The sequence below is a fragment of the Felis catus genome, chromosome F1 (assembly GCF_018350175.1).
Source record: "Felis catus isolate Fca126 chromosome F1, F.catus_Fca126_mat1.0, whole genome shotgun sequence".
Classification (NCBI taxonomy): domain Eukaryota; kingdom Metazoa; phylum Chordata; class Mammalia; order Carnivora; family Felidae; genus Felis; species Felis catus.
The window spans coordinates 55,417,949-55,440,015 of NC_058384.1; the positions used below are offsets into that span (position 1 = coordinate 55,417,949).

At 38.8% G+C, this 22,067-nt stretch overlaps 1 long non-coding RNA gene across 1 annotated transcript; it reads right to left on the reverse strand.

The window, feature by feature from the left end:
• Nucleotides 1-8,004: 8,004 nt before the first annotated feature.
• LOC109495744 lies at nt 8,005-21,293 on the reverse strand. Its single transcript, XR_002151395.2, has 3 exons — nt 21,195-21,293; nt 10,158-10,288; nt 8,005-8,328 (listed from the first exon to the last, which is right to left on the reverse strand). It is a non-coding gene; the product is annotated as an uncharacterized LOC109495744 (long non-coding RNA).
• Between the last annotated feature and the right edge of the window lie 774 nt (nt 21,294-22,067).

The following is a 22,067-nucleotide window of genomic DNA, read 5'->3' on the forward strand; positions in this document are numbered from 1 at the left end:
TACATATGTGTGTATAACATAATTTTATATATGTGTGTGTATATAATATATGACATATATATATACATATATATATATATGGAATATATATAATCTATGAGATTGAAATGTAAACAGATAATCAGCTCTTGAATATCCTCTTTGTGACATTTTGCATGATGTTTGTGTTTCCACTTTGGGTTTTGTGTCTAAGGCCAAACTGTTTTAAAATTTTATTTATACTAATATATTCCTTATAGAAGTTCTTTTTTTATTTAAAAAGGATTTTTTAACATATATTTTACTTTTGAGAGAGAGAGAGAGAGCAGGGGAGGGGCAGAAAGAGAAGGAGACACAGAATCTGAACCAGGATCCAGGCTCTGAGCTGTCAGCACAGAGCCTGACAAGGGGGTTCAATGTGAGATCATGACCTGAGCTGAAGTCAGAAGCTTAGCTGACTGAGCCACACAGGTGCCACTAGAAATTCTTGATTTTTCATTTATGACTTAAATATCTTCTCTTTAGAAGAACTCCCCAGTTAACTGCAGCTCCTGTACCCAACCAGCCTACTCACTGAAGGTTTCTAAGTACAATTATTTCTGCTTTCATAGTAGAAACACCACAACTTGAGGAGTCCCATCCCTCATAGGGGTTATTAAAAGAAAAGTTGAGAAACTGAGAGAATCATACCAGCACTCCATCACAAGCAATCCATCTAGAATAGGCAGCCCTTTATACAATACCCCCTTTAAAAAATTAGGGCCTCCTCCCCAGTTTTGAGCATGTCCTTTCAAATCCTTTTGACAGCCGTATTCTCGAAGGAAGAAGACATATGTGCAGACTTATGCAATTTCCCCTTTTAGTATAATCTCACTAGATGTGTGGTCCCATTTTCATTTCACATGATACTCACCTTCTTGCTTCCTTAGGTAATTGCCTGTTTCTATAATGATTTTGCTTTTATTTCTGTTGATGACTTTCAGACATAATGGGTTGATGCCTTCTTTAATGGGCACAATGATTATAAACCTCTATTAAAGCAGGGATCTGTATGCCTTACACTGACAGGAGAGTTAATTGCTTTTACAATTAAGATTTTATGAGAAATACATTTTTTAAAAAATTTGTTAATACTCCAAGTTGAGGTCTTCCACAGAAGAAGAGGAATCCTTCCCAAAGCTGCTGATGAATTACTTTTCTCTCTTTCAGCATTATGTCTAGATTTCTCAGCACATTTCTTCAGGAGGTGGGTCCTGCCCATTGATACAGACTTGTCTCTTATCTGTACTTTGCAGGCAATCTATACCCGCCTTGTTGCACTCCTATGGGGTTGTAGACTGGCTTTTTCCACATCTATGCCTCTTTTCATGCTGCTCTTTTTGCCTCCTTCTCTGGATAGCAGTCTCCTCCTTTAAAGTATTAATTCCTTCACAAAGCCCTTCCTGATAATGGTGGTGAAAGTACAGTTGCCTGACTCCTCCTCTCAGAGCACCCTGTGTGTGTCCATGAGACTGCCCCCATCACATAATCCCGCCATGGTCTCGTTACTCCTCAAGTTACGGCTTTAGACTCTAAGCTTCTGGAGCTGTGTTTTTAAATCTGCAGGCATCACAGAGCCTGCAGACGGCCCCATCGTGTTTGTTGCATGAAGCAAGCAAGAAAGCAAAACATCAAGAACATGGCCAAACCAAGTGTATTTATTTGGTGTTTTAGTAGATGTGATTTCCTGCGACTTGTCTACTCTAGTGAGATGAATTGCAAGAGCCTGAACTTACAGGTTCCTGCTGTTCATGTTTAGCCTTCTTAATGCATCATGGCTGATTGGACACAGAGAAACTCTCAATTAGTCTTGTTTTGTCATGGTGCACACAGCTCTATCCAGAAATGATAACAAAAACATCACACAGCTGCCTGAAATTGTAAAGGGAGAGGTACCCTATCCGACCCTAAAATCTTAACATATATGAGATTGTTACCATTTGAGGGACTCTACCCCTGAAATGTGGATCAGGAAGCCTCCAATAGGTATTCTCAGAGTAGCCTCGGCTTCTTTATGCTGGCTACGTCCAATTTTGCTTCACTAGACAGAAGCTAGGAGGGGACATCCAAGCTATGGTGGCCAGAAGTTAAAGAACCGAAGTGGAAAGCCCAAGACAAAGTCCTTCAGCAACAAGTAAGCTCACCTCTTTATTAGCATCAACCCCAAATCTTAGAAAATCCTGTTCTTTATAATGCTGAGTTAACCACCTACAATGTCTCAGTAAGCTCTTTTCTAGCGGTGAAGGAAACTCAAACAAACCAGAACAAAAACCTTGCCTTCCCTACCCTTCCTAGTCCCCACCCCAGAGCTTCATTCCTGCTTAGTTGAATCCATCTCTCTCTCTCAGAAGAAAGAGTGCTTGTTTTATTGTGCCCAAGGACATATGTAAAATTTTATTACTGAAAAGTTGGAATTCAAAATAGCCAGAATAGAATGGTCTAAAATCCATAACAGTTGGCACTGAATCTCATGGTGATCGCACCATGACCTGAGGTTATGTACTAGACATGAGAAAGGGGGTGGAGCTTTGTTACGGCAAAGGTTCAAGTCTCACTTGATATGTTGTATTGACCTCACTGTGTCTGAAAGAAATGAACGACCCAGACAAAAATAAAGTGGAAGCAGAATAAAGTGGTCAGTGTCCTTAAGTGACTCTCAGGGTTTGCAATGCATTCCCACTAACACATCTGATTTGAGATGAGTAGAATTCCTAGGAAAAGCTTCTGAATTAAGAATTAAATGTAGGGGCACCTGGGTGGCTCAGTCAGTTAAGCTTCCTACTTAGGCTCAGGTCATGATCTCGTGGTTTGTGAGTTCGAGCCCCGCGTCGGGCTCTGTGCTGACAGCTCAGAGCCTGGAGCCTGCTTCAGATTCTGTGTCTCCCTCTTTCTCTGCCTCTCCCCCACTTGTGCTCTGTCTCCCTCTGCCTCTTAAAAATAAATAAAAACATTAAAAAATTTTTTAAAGAATTAAATGTGCGATGAGTGGTAAATATCATGATAGAATATCTAAAATACTTGATTGACTCTCCTACAATAGTTCCACTGAGAATTAAATTTATGTAGGATGGGGTTGAAGGGTTTTTGAAGATTGTCTAATTTCTGAGAGGCACACAACTGAAGCTTACAATAAAAACCCAAAAAACAAAAAAGACACACACACACATGCACATACATGTGCACACACAGGGAAGTTTACGATATCCTTCAAAGGGAACGAATGTCTCTGGCCAGTGTGATTAAAAGAAAAAATGTTATTAAATCAAAAATCAAATGCTGTTATTTAACACTATTTGAATGTGTACTAGTGCTTGAAAATAATTTTACGAACAATATAAAAAATGCCATGAGAATAATCTTTAAAGCCACCTATAATATATTTTCATTTATATATATATTTTTTTTCATTTATGCCCTTCTCAATTTGAATTTAAGTCATTAGTTCAATCGATAGCAAAAGTAAGGTAATGGATAATGGAAAGAATTCTTTGTATTTCCATCACCTTCCTTTCAAGAGTGTAGGCATTTTTGTCGTTAGAGCTGATGCTTAGATGTGAAATTGTTTTTACTGAGTTATTGATGACTGTATCTATACAGAGCCTAAGTCAAATTATAGTGTATTATGGAAGCAATAGCTTCCTTCAATTTTTTGCATTATTGTGCTATAAGAGCCACCTCAGCCCATTACCAAGCTGCCATGAATATTGTGTCTAGACTATAAGTCACCTAGGTTTTAACCAAATTAAGTCTCTACTGCATGACGCAGATTTAGTATCTTCTGAACATAGCAATGTAATCTGTAACCATGGAATTATCGTAAGAAAAAACTAAAATGCAGTGCCTTATACACAATAGGCATTCAATAAATATTTCTTGAATTGCAGATATGACCTGGGCCTACTACAAATCTCTCCTATTTTTCTCCTATCAATGAATTAAGAGCTACCAATCTATAACACTTTTATCATGTCATCAGCCTTGATATATGAAGTGATGTTCCTGAGGAGAATTTGGAACTCAGATTAAACAGAATAGAACAGACTAACCCACACCTTCTGAATGAACAATGCATGCTTTTAATCTACCCCAGTAGGCAGTTTCTTAGTGGTAATCAATAGATGTTAAAATTTCTTCTTAAAACTGACTTCACTGGCAAGGACCACTCCAAGAATATGCACAAATAGACTAAAGAATAAACATTTTTAAATGGCTATTTATTTTTGAGAGAGAATGCACGCGTGCGCGTGCGTGAGCAGGGGAGAGCCAGAGAGAGAAGGAGAGAGAGGATCCAACGTGGGCTCTGCGCTGACAGCAGTGAGCCCAATGCGGGGCTCCAACTCAGGAACCGTGAGATCATGACCTGATCCAAAGCCAGTTGCTCGACCGACGGAGCCACCCAGGTGTCCCCAAAATAAACATTTTTATTTTACTTTATTTTATTTTATTGCATTTTACGTTTATTCATTTTTGACAGACAGAGAGAGACAGAGCATGAGCGGGGAAGGGGCAGAGAGAGGGAGATACGGAATCCGAAGCAGGCTCCAGGCTCTGAGCTGTCAGCACAGAGCCTGATGCGGGGCTCAAACTCACAGACTGAGAGATCATGACCTGAGTCGAAATCGGACACTCAACCGACTGAGCCACCCAGGCGCCCCAAGAATAAACATTTTTAAACAATAATGTCAGGAGTAAATTCCATTAGTATTCAGGAAATATATCATACATTTAAAGGGAGAAAAACAATACATTTGTGAAATCTAATCAATGAGCTCAACTTTCTCTAAATGTCTAAATTTTTAGTTGGCAAGAACTCTCAGATTTATCAAGCCAGTGGTATGTTTTGAACCACGAGCATCTAGGGGAATTAACTTCTGTCCACGAATGCTTAACTAAAGATGAACCTGTTTAATTTAAATAGTGTTCTACATGGAGATAAATGTCCAGCTACCATTCATCTCCACTAAGAAGAAAAGGAAGAAAAGAAGAAAGGAAATGGATTTGAATAAAAGAATAAAGAAAAATAGGCAACTAACAGGAGTTTCTGTATGGATTATTCTATTTAATGTAATTACTCAAGAGGGACCTTTAAGAAACCTTCTTTTGGGGAAGGATTTAAAAAGGAAATCTGTCCTCTCTTCCCGCACAGTCACGAGGGTGCCTTGCCTAAAGGTGGGATGAGAACAAACTTCATTTTTACAGCAATGAAAATTTTGGAAGATGGGTGGAGTTTGAGTTCCGATTTGTAATTTTCTCCACAATCAGTTAATCAGTTGGGTTATGCAATTAAACTCTCCTAGTTTTCATAACCACCAATGTGTCTATTTTTAATCATATTAACACATATACATTCTTTTACTCGATGGATATAAACTTACAACCATAGTTCCTGAAAGAATCCCAGGGACTTAAGTCAGGAAGGATGGATCGTATTTGGAAAATACCGTTCCTGTTTTGGAGTAAGCACTCATATTTGTGGATCTTTTTTTCATGTTTTACAAGTTCCCATCGGTACTAGAATCTTCTGTTTCAAACTCACCAGCTGAGAAAACCGAATAGGTTTTCCCCATGAGATTCTTGTTCAATTTTCTACATTCAAAGGGTTATAACGTTTACCAGTGTCCATTACGCCGTAACTATAAAGTTAAGATGTTTTCTGAGAGGCGAGTCTCCAGCACCACTGACTGACTTGTCGGCCTAGGTGTGCGAAGAGTTAAATACAAAACAGGAGAATTAAAGCCGAACACTAAAAGCAGTAAGTGTTTTACTTCTATCTCATTTGGGACCTCCTAAGGGAAGAAACTAGTGAGCTATGCAGACTTGAGGGGAAATAAAAAAAGAAATTGTCCCAATGCTATTCAGTAATCAATTGGAGAAAAAAAAATCAGTCAGTATCAGGTAATAAAATATGGAATTAGGGTAGAGCACTTGCCTGAGGTTATATCCTGTAGTAAAGGTTATTTTTCATGATTTATAAGGGTTTTTAAAGAAGCTTGCGGAATGCCACAGGAGAAATGAAGACTTCAGAAAGCTATACATTGTTCTGCAAGTGCTTTCATAATACTTGTTTATGTTTTAAGGTGGGGGTGGCGGGGTGGGGGAGAAATTGTACAGTGAGGTGGAACGTTTATTGACCAGATTGATCATGGGAACAAATCTGCCGGTGGTAACCTTGTTTAATGATATGTTGCTGGGCTCAGCACCTTGCTGAGGCTGTGATTCTTCACCGGCTGGGGCCGCATGATGGATCGCGGCAGGAAGCTGATGGCGCAATCACTCACCGGCCCGTCACTGCCACCGCACTGCCTGACACTTGTCCCTGCTGAATGGGGCGGCCAGGCTGCCCCGCCCACTGGGAGACCCAAGGGCTCCACCAGAGAACACACGGAGCGCTCTCTTGGCCCTGCACCTTCCTTTGTAGGGCATTTCTTTCCACTCTGGGCTTATTCTTCCCCCCCCCCCAATAACCTGAGTCCCCCCATACACCTTTGGCTTCTCATTTGCTTCCTCGCACCCGCAGCTCATTAGGGTTTATTTTCCCGTGGCCAAACAGAAGACCAAGCGAGGTCTTTAAATCGGAGTGTAGGTTTCCCAAAGACCTAAAGATTCAGAAAATAGGAGAACACGATGAAATCGTATTTTATCGTTATTTTTCTATTTTAATAAATGCATTACTGGGGCAAAATTATGCTGAGGTCCTTCCTTAGGAATGGGGCCATGTGGGCCTAGATTAAACGCTGGGAGCTGTGCTTTTCATCTTCCTATATCCACCCTCTCACACACAATCGCTCAAAAACACGGACACGTGAAATTCATTTCAGAAAGAACAAAATAGGACAAATGAATACTTTTACGCAGTCACTCAACCAATCTATAATTCCCTATTGCTTATCTCAGTAAATCTAAGCTGGTCTCTCTCTCACAAGGTAACCCCAGACACCAAACAACTCCTGCACTCTCCAACCTCAACGCTTTGGTTTAGCCAGGAAGACTTGTGTTCTCATTGTTCACCGCTCGCTCTTCCCCGTCCCCTGCTTGGAGTAGTCTCCCCTTTCCCTCCATTTGCCAGTCCTTCTAGAGCCAACCTGCGCCACCTCTTACAAGAAGTATTCCTCGATTCCTCCGGCCTTTATTCACCCCTTATATTAGAGGTTTGTTGTCTGCCTCCTCATCCTTCACTCCCTCTCATGTCCCACATTCCATTTGGCAAGGCTTGTTCACCCCAGCCTTAGCTCTAAACTGGGACTCGAGACTTGGGCTACACCAGTCAGTGCACTGAATTGCCTCGGTGGCAAATTTGGTTCAGGGACAGGAATACAAAATTTATTAAGGTTTTGCTAAAATGCTGGGACAAAGACGTACTACTCTTCCTGTGCACAAATAGACATGTAGGTATAGGGGCTTCTGGAAAACATCTTGGGACTGTGAATAAGGGAGGCTTAGGATGAAGCGGACATTGCTGAAGGTAAGGAAAAGGAAAAGAAAGACGCAAGATATCTGATGACTCACTGAGATACTCCGGTCTTATCGTTGCCAGTCCTAAGAGTACTCAGGAGAGAACTCTCTTCGGGTTTCAGCCAGTTGCTCAAGGATTCTGTTACTTGCAACTAAACACCGTCTTCTTTGAACTCAATTTGCATTTATGATAAAAACAGTGCTGTGGGCTTTGGCTTTCCTATTTTTTGAATAAGCAACCATCCTCTCTTCAACAAGTCAAAAGCTTTTTTCTTTTCAGTTTATAATATACATATATATATATTTTTTTAATTTACTTATTTCAAGTCAAGTTAGTTAACTGGCTTCAGGAGTAGAACCCAGTGATTCATCACTTCCATATAACACCCAGTGCTCATCTCAACAAGTGCCCTCCTGAGTGCCCATCACCCATGTAACCCATTTCCCCACCCACCTCCCCTCCAGCAACCCTCAGTTTGTTCTCCGCATTTACGAGTCTCTTATGGTTTGCCTCCCTCTCTGTTTTTATCTTATTTTTCTTATTTATTTATTTCTTCCTTATTTTTCCTTCCCTTCCTCTGTATTCATCTGTTTTGTTTCTTAGATTCCACACGAGTGAAGTCTTATGACATTTGTCTTTCTCTGACTGCAAAGTTGAGAGCTTTTGCAGGGTATGTGGACTGCTTTGAGTCTTCTGTGTTTCTTCCTGATACTTTGCACCGTGCTGGGATTGAGTATACCCTCAACACGCACTCGTGGTTTAATTCCTGAATGACAAACTCATCATCTCTTCGGGCAGGTGGTGGTACCACGTGCTTTACAGCTTGCTAACTCCATTGGCAGGGGAACTCCATTGGCCTGCAGGAAAGAAGTCGTTATCATCTGTATCAAGAAGGAGATTTATAGACAGAGGAAGTGATTAAGAGTTCGCTAAGCAGATTTTTACTAAACTATTCAACATACGTCTATTGACCCGATCTAAGTTACACTAGCTATTCTTTTATGGACATCTCAGCCTTGACTCAAGAGCTGTTTCCCCCAAATGCCACTTGTTATTTTTGCCAAACAACATCACTGCTTAGAGGATTTTATTTCTCTGTTTCTCCTGCTCTCTCCCTCCTTTGGGATCCTGGGTGGAAAGTGATCTACACAAAAGAAACGGGCTGGTAACAGACCTTCGAAAATTGTGGCTGGCAAGTCAGAGCCTTCAGGGCTACACGTGTAGTCACTAAAAACAAAACACCCAAACAACTACTGCATTTACATGTAACTGCTTAACACGCTTGTGCTTTGTGCTAGTAAAACTAATATAGGAAAGTTTGTACATTATGAATACAAGAAAGTTTGCCCATCATCTCAACCTTCAAGACGTCAAATTAAGCACATTATGTGGACAGTCTATGAGCTTTGGACACAGGTTCCAAATCTCTAAGACTTTCTAATCAGTCTCACTTTTTATGTGAGAAATAACTTCTCATCTAAACATATTTAAAGTGTAAACTATTTTGAAAAAAATAATTACTGAGAAAGACTAAAACAGCTTGCTACACTTCAAGTTAGGGTTCTTAAACATTACGGCACCTAAGATTTACCTGTGTGCTTGTTAAAATAGAGCTACCTGGGCCCCACTGTTGAAGGATCTGGTTTGGGGCTCTAGCTGATGAGACGTGATACTGTGGCCCCACACTTTGTGCAGCACCTCCCTACGTGGTGCTCTGCCAGAACTCCCTCAGGATAGTTGCAAGTTTACCTGTTTTCCGTTTTTCGGCCATCTAAGGCAAGTAAGTTGCTGGGAGACAATTGAAAAAAAATCACATTTTTACCCCCATGAGTTTGGTTTTCTTCAATTTCTCTTTACAATCTAGAGTTGTAGATCTAGTAATTTTCCTAAATTGCTCTTTAGCTGAAGAGAAAATAATAAGACACATATTCTGAGTTTATGCATTGAGTTGAAGAGATACCTGTAACCTGACTTGGTTCTATGTTAGAATTTGCCCATTTCTCAGACAGGCACTTAAGCCCTGTGTGTTTTGAATTCCCGATATTACTAATTACACTGCTTTCACTTGAAAAATATTCCTATGAATGTTATTTATACTAGTACGAATACATCAGTATGCCAGTCTTCATAAATTTACATGTGCAAGCTGTGTATACAATACCTCATAGGAAAAAAAAAAGAGCTCGCGTCGTAAGCCATGAAGAATCAGAAGCATATGATATTAAACAAAAAGTAGCTGCCTTAAGATCAACTGGGAGTAAAAGGGATGTAGAAAAGTAAGAACTGTGGCTTTCCAATAGAGAGCTCAGCTGTGGTACGGTCTCTTTAGCCAGCTTACTCAGGTCACTCTGAGGTTTATTTTTAAAGGCATTATCCTAGGTTGCAACTAAAAGGTGCTTTGGGAAACTGAACCCGATAACCACGTCCTCTCTCCCTCGAGAAGCAAAAATTGAAACAGACAAAAAAATGGAGGTACATTACTCAAGCTAACTGAAATCAATTTTTAAGCTCGAGATTTTCATATAATGTATTTTTTTCTTCCTTCACTCCCACCAATGTGGCATTATGGTATTATTCTTTGAAGAATGCCAGTGATGTGTGTGTGTGTGTGTGTGTGTGTGTGTGTGTGTGTGTGTGTTGAGAGAAAGACAGAAATGTATACACGCTTTTATTCATTGAACAATACCTCCTATTCAGAAAAAAACTCTCCACTTCTCTTTCTTCCAAGGTGGCGTCACCCCAATCGGCAGTGAAGATGATGAAGATGTCCCCCCACTGCAGCTTCTGGATCCTTGGCTGACGGTGGCAGCTTCAGGTCTGCTTTGGAGCATATCATATGCTGTAAAACCTTGGTTTGCAACCCTAATTCATTCCAGAAACATGCTTGTAATCCAAAGCGCGTGTCTATCCAAGCGAATTTCAAGAACCATTGGTTCAGTTGTAATCATGTGGCACTGGGCATCACGTACATGCTACTCATCTTGCAAGACATCGCTCATTTATCAAATTAAAATGTATTAGAAATGTTTGCTCATCTTGCGGAACACTCACATAACAAGGTTTTGCTGTATTTATAAAGGCAAAGAGAGGTTAACTTGTCAACTGTGTGGTATCTCATTTTGGCTTCCTAATTTTGGGGTCTATGTCTATACTTAAACACAACTATCAACAACCCAGTGTGAAAAGGACACATATTTATACCAATGCCAATCAAAGTGTCCTTCACTCTCTCACAAAGTTTGTTTCATTTAACTATAACCATCTTTTAATCTGTATTCATTTTATGTGTAAGTCATCAATGGACTTTGAAACAGAACTGAAATTCACTGATATTTAAGAAAATGGCAAGTTTCTCTCTATGTATACACACAAGTTATTTCTTCTGGAATAAGAACGTTAACATAGTGATATTCTAATATAAGAAAGAGGACATTTTTCATTTTCAAACAATAAATGACATGCTAAAGGCACATTCTGCATCATGAACACTTTATAACTACTGGTCTCGTATGATGGTTAACATAAAACAAATGGACAGAATTAACTATGAATCTAGTATAGCCTGGTGTTAACTACAATAAAGCTAAGTGCATTTTAAAATTGCTTCTTTATATTTTAGCATCTTAAAATGGGCTATCCTCATAGGTACAATATTAAAGGTCCTCCAAATAATACTTAAAATCCTTGGGGCAGGGGGCAAAGGGTGTTACTGTTTTTCAACATTGTTCCAAATGAAATTAATGCACAATTTTTAAAAGATAGGAGTTGACATTGTTTGTAATTACATACGTTATATCCATAAATACAGCAATCTACACATTTATTCGGCATTATGCTTATTGAAATAATATCAATTTTCTAGTCATTGAAAACTACTAGAAAACATTTAACATTTTATACCCCTTTCATTCCAATTTTTACAAAAAAAGAGAGAAAATGGTAATAGAAGTGACCTTTTATCAATATACCTTCCTAAATGCGGTTATATAAACATTTACCCCAAATGACTTAGATTTTTTAAACTGTTGTATTATGCCAGATTGTTGCTATAATAAGGGAAATATGAAAACAAAAATTCTTTATAGGTATAGGCCTCTTTTCTAGAAAGAAATTTATCTGCTAAAGTGTTTAATATATACAGACTATATATACATATATTAGTATATATATATACACTATATGTATATATATGTACATATGTGTGTATATATATATATATATATATATATATATAGTTTGCCAGTTTAAGAAAAATACACTAAGCATAAATTGATGTTTGAGAACATAATTTAGTTGGCAATTTCTTAGGTGAAATTTAATATTGTTTGATACAATTACAGAATTCAGATGTACTGATCTAAAAGAATATTCTGGTGTCAAAAAAAAAAAGGGGGAATGTTTTAAATCCCCACCCCTGTTCTATCATTTTCATCAATCTATCAGGCTGTGTATAAAAATCACAAGGAAAAATATTAAAGCACTGTGGTAAGTGCATGAACATCTGTGGACATCATTGAAAGCCACTTAATAATCCCAGTGAAAGAAGTTTTACATTTTAAAATCTGAGACCTCCTTATGCAAATCATTTTGCCTTTAGCCATTTCAAAAAGAAACGAAGGACCTGGAAGACTTTGCAGTTTTACAAAACACTGGCGACTTGGTTATCAACTTTGATCTTACATTAATTAGTTAAGATCTTGACTGATCATAGCAAAAGCAAACTAAAAAATCTGGTCCCCAGTTAGAATGAAGTATAGTTACCATCTATAATGACGAAAATTCCTGCTTTGTCTGTGATAGTCTCTGTGTTTGGTGTGGTATTGAAGGGCATATCATAACATAATTCATTGTCTAGTAAAGCGATTCACATGATATAAGAACATTTTTAAACCTTATTACATAGACATCAATCTCAATGTTAGGTTGTTGTATACTTAAGCCATTGGGGGTATAAATCAAACATGTTTGGGGTGTTTTGTGTTTAAAGACTAAGATTTGAGGAAAATAACTTTACATGCTTTAACCCAATTATGGGAAATTAGGTTGTGGCTGTACGTCTAGAACACGTCGACTTTAAATAAAGTGAAGTCTATTTTGTTACAATTCACTGTTCTGTTTTGGTTTGGTGTGGCCTTCCCCCACCATAAAGTTTATGCTAAGATAAAGCTTAAAGCTATATTTAAGTTGTAGAAAATATGACCTTTGTAGTATATATGAAGAACTAAAATTTAAAACTCACTAAACAGCCAATCCCTGCGAAGAATTTCCTTTTCCCTACAGGTAGCATGAAATGGAGCCCAAATGACAGGACCCCATCTGAGCCTCCCCAGCTCCCCCAGTCTGCACAAACCCACTCTATCAATCATGGCAGGATAATGCATAGTGGTTGCACCTGTGACAGGAAATGATTGAGTGCTGAACACAGGGCCGGCTTCGCCTGTCGCTTTGTGCATTTGTATTTCTCCAGGGCCGGTTTGAGAATTTCCAGAACTTGGGGGCGGGGAAGGAGGGATTCCCATTGTATTTTGAAAAAGAAATAATAATGCATTTTGATTATGAAGACATAACACAAAAGAGAAATTAGGCGGCAGAATGGCCCTGTCCGCTCAGGTGTGGGAAGGCATCGGTGCAACACAGGATGCAATATTATTAAGCTGTAATTTAGTTTAGATAAGTAGAGGATGCTGACCATGGCCGTTCTTTTGGAGATGTCTTACTCACCCAGTTGCAACACAGATGTTTGTTCCTTTATGACCACATAAAAGAAAAAGAACAAAAGGTCAAGGCTCACCTCTTGTCCAAAAAGACTGTATAATACAACCTAATTTAGGATAGGAGACAAAAAAAATAGATATTTTTTCACCTTATAAGCTCTTCTGCAGTTTTTTGGAAAACTCTGATTTCATGTCATAATCTTATTTGAACGGTTTGAGTAAGTGTGATAATGTTAAGAAATTGAAATTACAGTATATACAGCTTAAATAATGTTCTGCTAATCCAGCCATTTACTGAAAAATATATATGGTGGAAATCTTTGTGAAAGTGCCTATTTTACAACATTTAATATTTGAATTGATCCTTCTATGTAGAACCATACGTATTTCCTATTATACAAGAATGAAATATTGATAGTGTATTTTATTGTATACATTGTTCACATAATTCGAGTTGGGGTTTCTTAAATGACCAAATGAATACTTTTGTTAAAATAATAAGGGTACCTGTTAAAGAATGTTGGAGGGAGGGAATAACCAAAAATTTAAAAAAAAATTTTTTTTAATTAAAAACACAAACAAAAAACCCACCACACTAATTGAAAACTCTCCCCAACAAAGGGAAGGAGGCAGAACAACAAACAATGAGAACAGCCAATCTAGATGTATAAACTCAGTTTCTCCTGTTAGAATTTACATTTTTGTCTGAGGGGCCATTCTCCGTGGCACGGGACATCGCCACATGCTGACACTTCTAAAACATTTTGTGGGGAAAGAGTAGACTGCCGAGTGCTCTTTTATTTTTCCTATCCGGTGTCATTACCTTCCACCTTCCCTAAATGTAGGCAAATAAAATTACAGAGAAATACAAGGACTGCAGCGTTTTGAGGGTGGCTTGTTCCAGGACAATCGGATTTCCCTGGGTAATGTCTATGCAAACACACACGTCGCGTCTATCTCATTGTTTCCACCGCGGAGAATCTTTATCGCCGGTTCCCCAAGCCTTTGTTGACCCTTGGCGAGGAAAGTTGCTTGGCTGCTAACAGATAGAGGCCGCTGATTAAGCAAGAGGGGCGGAAACTGACTTTCTCCGGGTGCTAACCGATCGGTCACTGCTAACGGGGTAGGGGGTGGGGGGTGCAATAAAGTAAACTGCGGGGCACTTTGGCGCAGTGAAACACAATTCGCCCCAGGGCTGTTGTGGCCAGATGTGCGCCACTCCTGCAGCCCCGAAGCCTTTTCCGTCAGCGACGGGTCACCAACCACACCGCGGGATCGGGGTGGGAGGTCGGGCCGGTCCGAACTGGGGGAGGAATGCGGGCTGATCCCCGAGCCGGCGGCGCGAGCCCCGCGGATCCAGCCCGCCCTCGCCCTCGCCGGGCCCGGCGCTCGCTCCTCCCCAGCCCGTCGCGCACTTTCCCCGGCAGGGGGCCGGGGTCGCGCCCGGACGGTCCCCGCGCTCCGGGCACGACCCCTCCCCGCCGCCCACCGCGCGGCAGCTTGCACTCGCCCAAATTGGGGGGGGGGGCGGGAGGGGAGTCTTCTCCATCACCCCCGCCCCGGCTTCACAGCGCACTTGGTCTGCGGGCCGAGAGAGGCTGGCTTCCTGGCTGCCCGGGCCTGCAGGTGCCGGAGCGCCCCGGGGCGGGGGAGTGGGGGGCAGGGGTCGCGGAGCCGCCGCTCGGCTGCGCACCCTCCTCTCCTTCTTCTGGGGGATCCCTGCTCTCGGCGGGGCGGGGACCCCACCCCCACCCCACGGGGTCACGGAAGGCCAAGTCGTCCCGGGACGGCGCCTCGCTGGGGGCCCTGCGCTGACCGCGGCACCCTGTCCCCGCACCGCACCGGCCACCTCCGCCCGCCTCCCGGGGTCCCTCCTCCGCACCCCCACGTCGTGTTAACTGACCAGGAGCCTTACTTTAGTTGCAGAGTTAAACATAAATCATTAGGTTCAAAGAAACCTCGCCTGCCTCCCCCTAATCAGCTAGAAAGGGAGGCCGGGGAAACAAAAGACGTAAAGGAAAATTAAGCTACTTCTCACTCGGCGCTGAACTTGGAGGTGGGGGAGCGGCGCGGGGCGCGCGGGGAAGGCTGCCACGAGCAGGGTTTCCAACGAACCCCGAGAAGGGGGAGGGGGGAGCGGAGGAGGAGGAAAGACAAACATCTGGGGATTGGACCATATGCTGAAGCTTTGTCTTGTCCTTCAAAGTTCGGCTGCCCTTGAAGTGATTTGTCAGGCGGCCCACGGGTGACAGGGAGGATGTTCGGCGGGGAGCGGGGAGGGGGAGGGCGGGGAGGAAGGGGGAGACGCGGCCGAGACGGGGAGCAAAGTGACCCCACCGCCCGAGGAAAAGAAGCAGCCAGTATCCGCGGAGGTGCGCGGCCAGAGACGGGGGGAAGCGGGCCGGTGGTTCCAGGGGAAACGCCAAGACAGCGAAAGAGAAGCGGGAGGGAAATAGAGGTTAAGGAAGAGGAAGGCCGAGTAGCGAGAGAAAAACGTGAGAACGGGAAGAGAGGAAAACAGACGGGCAGCATAAGCTGAAGGCAGTCATCGGGGTGTCTGAAGAAAGGGTGCATATCTCCTAGTTTAGGAAGAGTGGCTTTGAGCTATACCGAGCCCCCCCCCCCTCCTTTTTCTTTCTTTTTTGCCCGCCAACCGCTGAACTGATTAGACTGTAATTAAGGCCATAAAGCCCTCAGATTATCCACCTGTTTATTCACTAAAGTCGGGGTCTCATCAAGCAAATTAGCTGCTTCCAGGCTACACATTGGGCCTCGAGCTTGCCTGATTAATGAAGTTTATTGGGAGCTGTTAAAAGCATTAACTGGAGAAAATCTCAGCAATTCGTCATATTTAAGGGATGGAAATTAAATCTTGCTATGCAAATGAGAAAAAAAATTTTTTAAACCATCTTTAGGGGCTACTATCTGCATATTATTTTTCTTTAAAAGTCTGTTCAGGAAATAGGCATTAGAACACAAAACATTATTTGGACTTGAAGTCAGAAATACTGCCACCTTACTTGGCATTATGATGGGGAGTGGAACAGAAAGCATAATATAACCGTTCCCAAGTCAAAGAGATTTTTCAGACATCCGGTCCCAAAGCCAAGCTCACGAGAAACTCAGTTTTTAAATTAAAGTTAGTGTGTCCTTCTACAGAATGGGATTTGGGAGCAATCCTTACAGGGGCTTAGTGTTTGATTTGTGGGAGGGAGTGCGATGAAGTCAACAGATAACCGAGAGAGGAGGGGAGTTAGGTAAGTGCCTTCAGTAAGGAGCAAATGTGAGGAACACAGTGGAGTGACATTAAAAGCACCCACAATAAATCAATATTCCTATAGACTGGCCATAGAAAATGTTTCTGTACCCAGCGTTTGTAGTCACAACTAGTGTGGTTCTTTGGATGGGTCTGGGCAGGTGTGATTAGAAGAATAAACCCGGGAAGTGGGAGAAATAGAACCAGGTGGAAAGAGGAAATGTGGTGCAAATTGAGAACCTCATCCAGAGTCTGTAAAGTACGTATTTACTGTAGGTGGTGCTTAGTGATGTCACTGCCACATAAATGTTTATTAATGGTTGTCATTCTAGAAGTGAGGGGCGAGGGATTTCAGGATGTTAGTTATTCTTGAAAAGGGGGAAATCTTTTCTACAAGAGTAACAAAAGTCCACGTAGAGATGTCTTCTATTTCAACAGAATATTGAAAATAAAAATGTGTAATGAATAAATCGTTTAGTCAATATAAAGCTTATTGTAATGCAAATCTTTCAAGATTTATTTTTAATATTTTTCTATTATCTTTTCCAGAGACATTTTAAGTATTGGGGCAGTGTGAAATGTTTGCTTGACTAGTACATTCTATATTTGTTTAAGGACAACGGTGTATGTTTTATCATTTCAGTAAAATATATAATTATTAGAGTGCATAAAATTTGAAAATATGAGACAAAAGGGACAGACATAGCTAATAGGAAATTAGATAATTTTTAAGAGTATTTATCAGCATTATACTCATCTCTTAGGGATTCAGTTCCAAAATAATACACTTTTATAGTTATTCTTACTGCCCTTCAAAATTGATCTTCTAGATAATTCTAAGTTTTTTATTTTAAAAACTTAAAGTGTTGAGGTTTATTATTTTCTTCCTTCTTGATAAAGTCACTTACAGTCAGCTAAGGAAAGTAACAGTAATCATTTGTATTAATATTTCTGTTTCAAAGGTTCGAAAAATTCTAATGTATGTATTCCTACCCTTTGGTAGACAGAGTATATAGCTTTGTGAAACCAAAAAAATATAAATGTAAATTTGAAGTCTAGAAAATTCAATAAGACTCAAAAGCATAGGTAACCTTGAAAGGCAGTCTTCATTTGTCTTAATCTTTAAAAATCTTTAAATTATTTGTTTACTGTCCTCCCAAAATTCCAATATATTCTAAATATGAACCACAAAAATCCCCTTTTGTTTCTGTTAATACTATATATTAGATTATTTGGCTTATAACATGATTATTTTATAACAAATTAACTAAATCTTTTTATTTAATATTGAAAATAAAATAATCACTTAATATAGCTTTGGTTAATCACTAAAAATTCTTGATAAACGCATCTGATACTGTCCACTGTATTATTTAGAATGTACTTTATCCTTACATACTAATTATTAAGGGTTTATTTGGGAAAAAAAGCATGTATGCAATTCATTTTTGCTTTTGCAAGTACAGGTTTTAAAAAGACTTAGTTCTCTAGAATTTTGAAGTAACTTGAAGAAAAACAATTATCCTTTGTACTGAAAATTGGTCATTCATTAGGACTTGGCTTTGTTTTTAATATTTGACTTAAACACAAACGAGAGAAGAGGGACAAGTAAATTCTCTGAGGGTATTTAACAATACGTTTTGCTATCAGCAGAATTTTAGAAAATGTTTTGTCTCACATTTTTAAGATCCAAACATTTTTAAATGATATTATACTGATCCCAGAATGCTTGTCATCACAGTACCACGTGTATAACCGTTCATTTAAAATATGCATAGTTTTGTACAAGGATAATTTGCCTTTAGAGTGTAAAGTCATAGAGAGTGGGCTTCTGAGCTACTAACTAATGGGTATCAATTATTATCATTTGTAATTCTGATCTCCAGAGTGGTATGGATAAAGAAGGTCAAAATGGTCCCTGATGAAAAGAAACTTTTAAAGCGTTTGGAAAAGTTAATGAATTAGATTTCCCTGCACTTGAAGATATTAGGATTGGGAGATCAAGACTCCCATCAGCCAAATCAAGAATATTCACAGTTGACAGGAAAACTCAAAGTTTCTTTTTTCCCCACCAGAGAAATGCCCTCCCGCAGCTCGTGGTGGTAATTCATAGGAGCGATTATATTAGCTTAAAGAGTATGTTTCAGAAGCAATAAACTTTAAGTACACTCAGCCTGATTTTTGTCATATTTATTTCACGTAGCTCCTCGTAAGTGCTTGAGAATGCTTCTTGTAAAAAATATCCCTTTCACTTTATAAAACATGTTTTCTGCTGTGGATAAAATTGCAATGCGAACACACCATAATTATTGTTTTTTATCTTTGTAACAATAATGAAAGTTCAATGAAATGAACAAAAGGAGAAGACATGGGCAGCACTCCCACTTTTCCCCTTAATAGCCTTTAAATGATTTATGAAATAAAAATGCGACTTCAGTTTGCCTTTAATAAACAATACTTCCTTCACCAATTAGTCTCTTTCTTCTTCAATATTCAAACTATTAGGACGTAAAAGAGCTCTCACCCTGGGTTAAGACCTACTGCATTTTTATCAAGGCCTCCAAAAGATGGAAAGTATTCTGGTGCCTACGTAATACGATGAATTGATTTTAAAAATATATTTGTTTTCATGGAGTAGTATAGGAAATAAAGAAATATGGAATATACTTTTAAAGAGAAGCCAGAGTGTCCACAATACTCAGCAGGTGCATTTAAAATGCTACATTTCATATCTGGGGGTTCTTAGAACTAGGAGCTTCTCTATAGACGCTGACTTACGTGTTAGAATTGACAGTTCAAAACTGTGTTTTAGTTCCCTCAGTCCTGTAAAACTATTAATGGAAAAATAAGTACATGAAGATAATAAAGCTGATAATATTTTCATTCTCAACTATGCAAATATTGCTCAAATGAAATATGTTTCATTATTTTATATTTCTAGAGCAACCTTTTTGAGTCTAGAAAGGTTAGTGCCGGGGTTTTATTTTGATACATGATATGACCTAATTCTTTTCAATTCATTTTTTCATTTGTTGCAGAAATCCAAAGGGGGGAGACGGTGCCTCTCTCTCTCTGTCTTTTTTCTTTGATGTAAGTCTAAATTGCAACAGCTAAAATGCCTTCCCATAATTGTAATGAGATCAGTGGGTTTTAAGTATGGAATGAATCAATTATTGTAAGCAGAGCCCCTGCGTAAATCACTGAATGCCAAACCAGCCTCAGGATTATAAAATGAATCTTTGACAAGTATTCAAGGTTTCAGCATGGTCTCAATAATGAGGATTAAGTACTTACTATCAAGTGAAAGCAAAGTTTTATTCACTTACTAAGGAATATGTGCATATGCATTAAAAGAGGTCAGATTGAATAAGGCTTTAAAAAAAAAGGGAGCATCTAGTAGCAGAATTGAAGGTAAAAATCAATGATAAATATGTCTAGTTTGTGGTAAAAAGGGAAAGATTCCAAAAGCGTATTTCATGAAATGGCAATATGTTTGTGATTGAGAAATAGTTATATTAACAATGAAAAATAACAAGTAGCTTTTGCATTTTCATTTCTATCAAACTCTTAAAAAACAAACAAACAGAAAACACACACGCACACACAAACAATCCAGGGATTATCATAAAAGAAATCAGGACTACCCATTGTCAGTTTTTGCACTTCTTGGCACATGATATTTTTGACTGGCAAGAACAATAGAATGTAAAGTTGTACCAGAACAGAAGACAGGGAAAGATTAACTTCATTATTTTTGATACACTGTCAAAAGCAGACGGATTTTAACAGGGTAGGGAGATTCCGTTTAAATAAGACAGTTCCCTCGTGCACACATTCCAACAGTCTGCTCCTCTTCCTTTTCTTTTCTTTTCAGATAACTGTCTTTTGTTAATTTCGCTGTCACTAGTTGTAGCGTAATTTTATAATTTACTGTTGTAAATGGCAAGTCAGAAACAAACTATAGTGGCATATGTTTGTGTCCTTACTAATCTGCTAACATACTTCAATGCTTATGCTTATGATAGGCCTTAGAAGTCTTTAAAAAATCTTTAATTATTTTGGTTCTTCATCACATAGAATCAGATATTAATCAAATTAATAAATATTAAATTTAAAATCTAAATATAAAAACTGTAATACTGATGTTTTCATTATTTTTATATATTTTTATACTATATTTCCATGTAAGCGTTTCTGGCAGCATAGACAGAAATAAAAGATAAGATTCTTTTGAAACATGGGATAAAGTTTTTTAACAAAGTATTTCAATGTCACAACACTTTTTAACTCAGTGACAGCATAAATTTATATTTTAGTAACTTTTACTCATTTGGGCCATAGTATATACAAAATGCAAATTATGTATATTACTCTGGTGTTTAATTTTTAGGTAAGCTAAGTTAATTATGCTTATTTCTCTAATGAGAAAATCAAGAATTTTGGTATAGATGTTGTATATATTTGTGAGAAAATAACACCTTTGTAATGGTTGCATTTTATGTGAAAAAAATATAGTACTTAAGTAGTATTTTCCTACTGGGTTTCTTATCAATAAACTATATTCTGATATTCTTAAATTTTAATTTTCCATTTTTCTACATTTTGTTTCAAGTATAGTCCTATCGCTTTGGCGTTTGTATATGTCACTTTAACTTTAAAGCTAAGAGATCTATTATTGATGTGCATATATAAGCGTAGGTATCACAAAATAAATAGAAAACTCACAAGAGTGAATTGAAAGAGGAATACTTACATAGAAACTGCAAAAGTATGCCTGAAACAGCTATAATCAACGTCTGCAAATTCATATTCAAAGATAAGTTTTGAAGTCGTGTGCAGAAGTTGAAAAAGATGATTTCGCAATAGTGAACATTCACAAATAAAAAGATAACGGTGTCTCCTATGCCAGGGAGGAATTGAAATTTGCAGTGAAAGTCTGACATCTGGTGGTGAGAAGGAGGAGCGTCAGAGGAGGAGAAAGCTATTGGAAAGCCCCTCCTGACTTTCACAGGACAAAAGAAAGCAAATTAAAAACGAGAAGAAATTCTTTTTTTTCTAACTTTTAGACATTTTACATTTCACCCCCTATTAATTATTTTTCCATGAGTCCTCGTTTATATTTACATCTCCTAAATACTGTTTGCATTAAAGATATTTTTTCAAGAGGCTCTAAATACTGATCAGCAGTTGTTTCTAAAACAATAATGATTATGCATTTAGAAATAGTTTAACACTTGTAAAATTGATTAAACTTTATATTACAGCTTTAGAATGAAAATTAAACTTTCCTAAATTTTCCCAGTAAACAAAGGAAAAAATTTAAAATTCACAAAGAAATTTCATTGTTTTTAACAAAGATCAAGAATGATAGCAAAAGAATTTTAAGCTTTGGGTTGAAAGGTAATCCTAGTTCCTAATACACATTAAAAAGATTATTCATAAAACACTTATTGATAAGTAATACCCTCTGAGCCCAGAATACCATTTTTTAAAATTAATATAGTCCAAAGGAATCACCAAATTGATACAACAAACTAATAACCCACTACAATGCAATACGTTTATACTATGTGAAATTAATTTGGTTTAAATTATGCAAAATAAATTACGACAGCTTAAATATAAT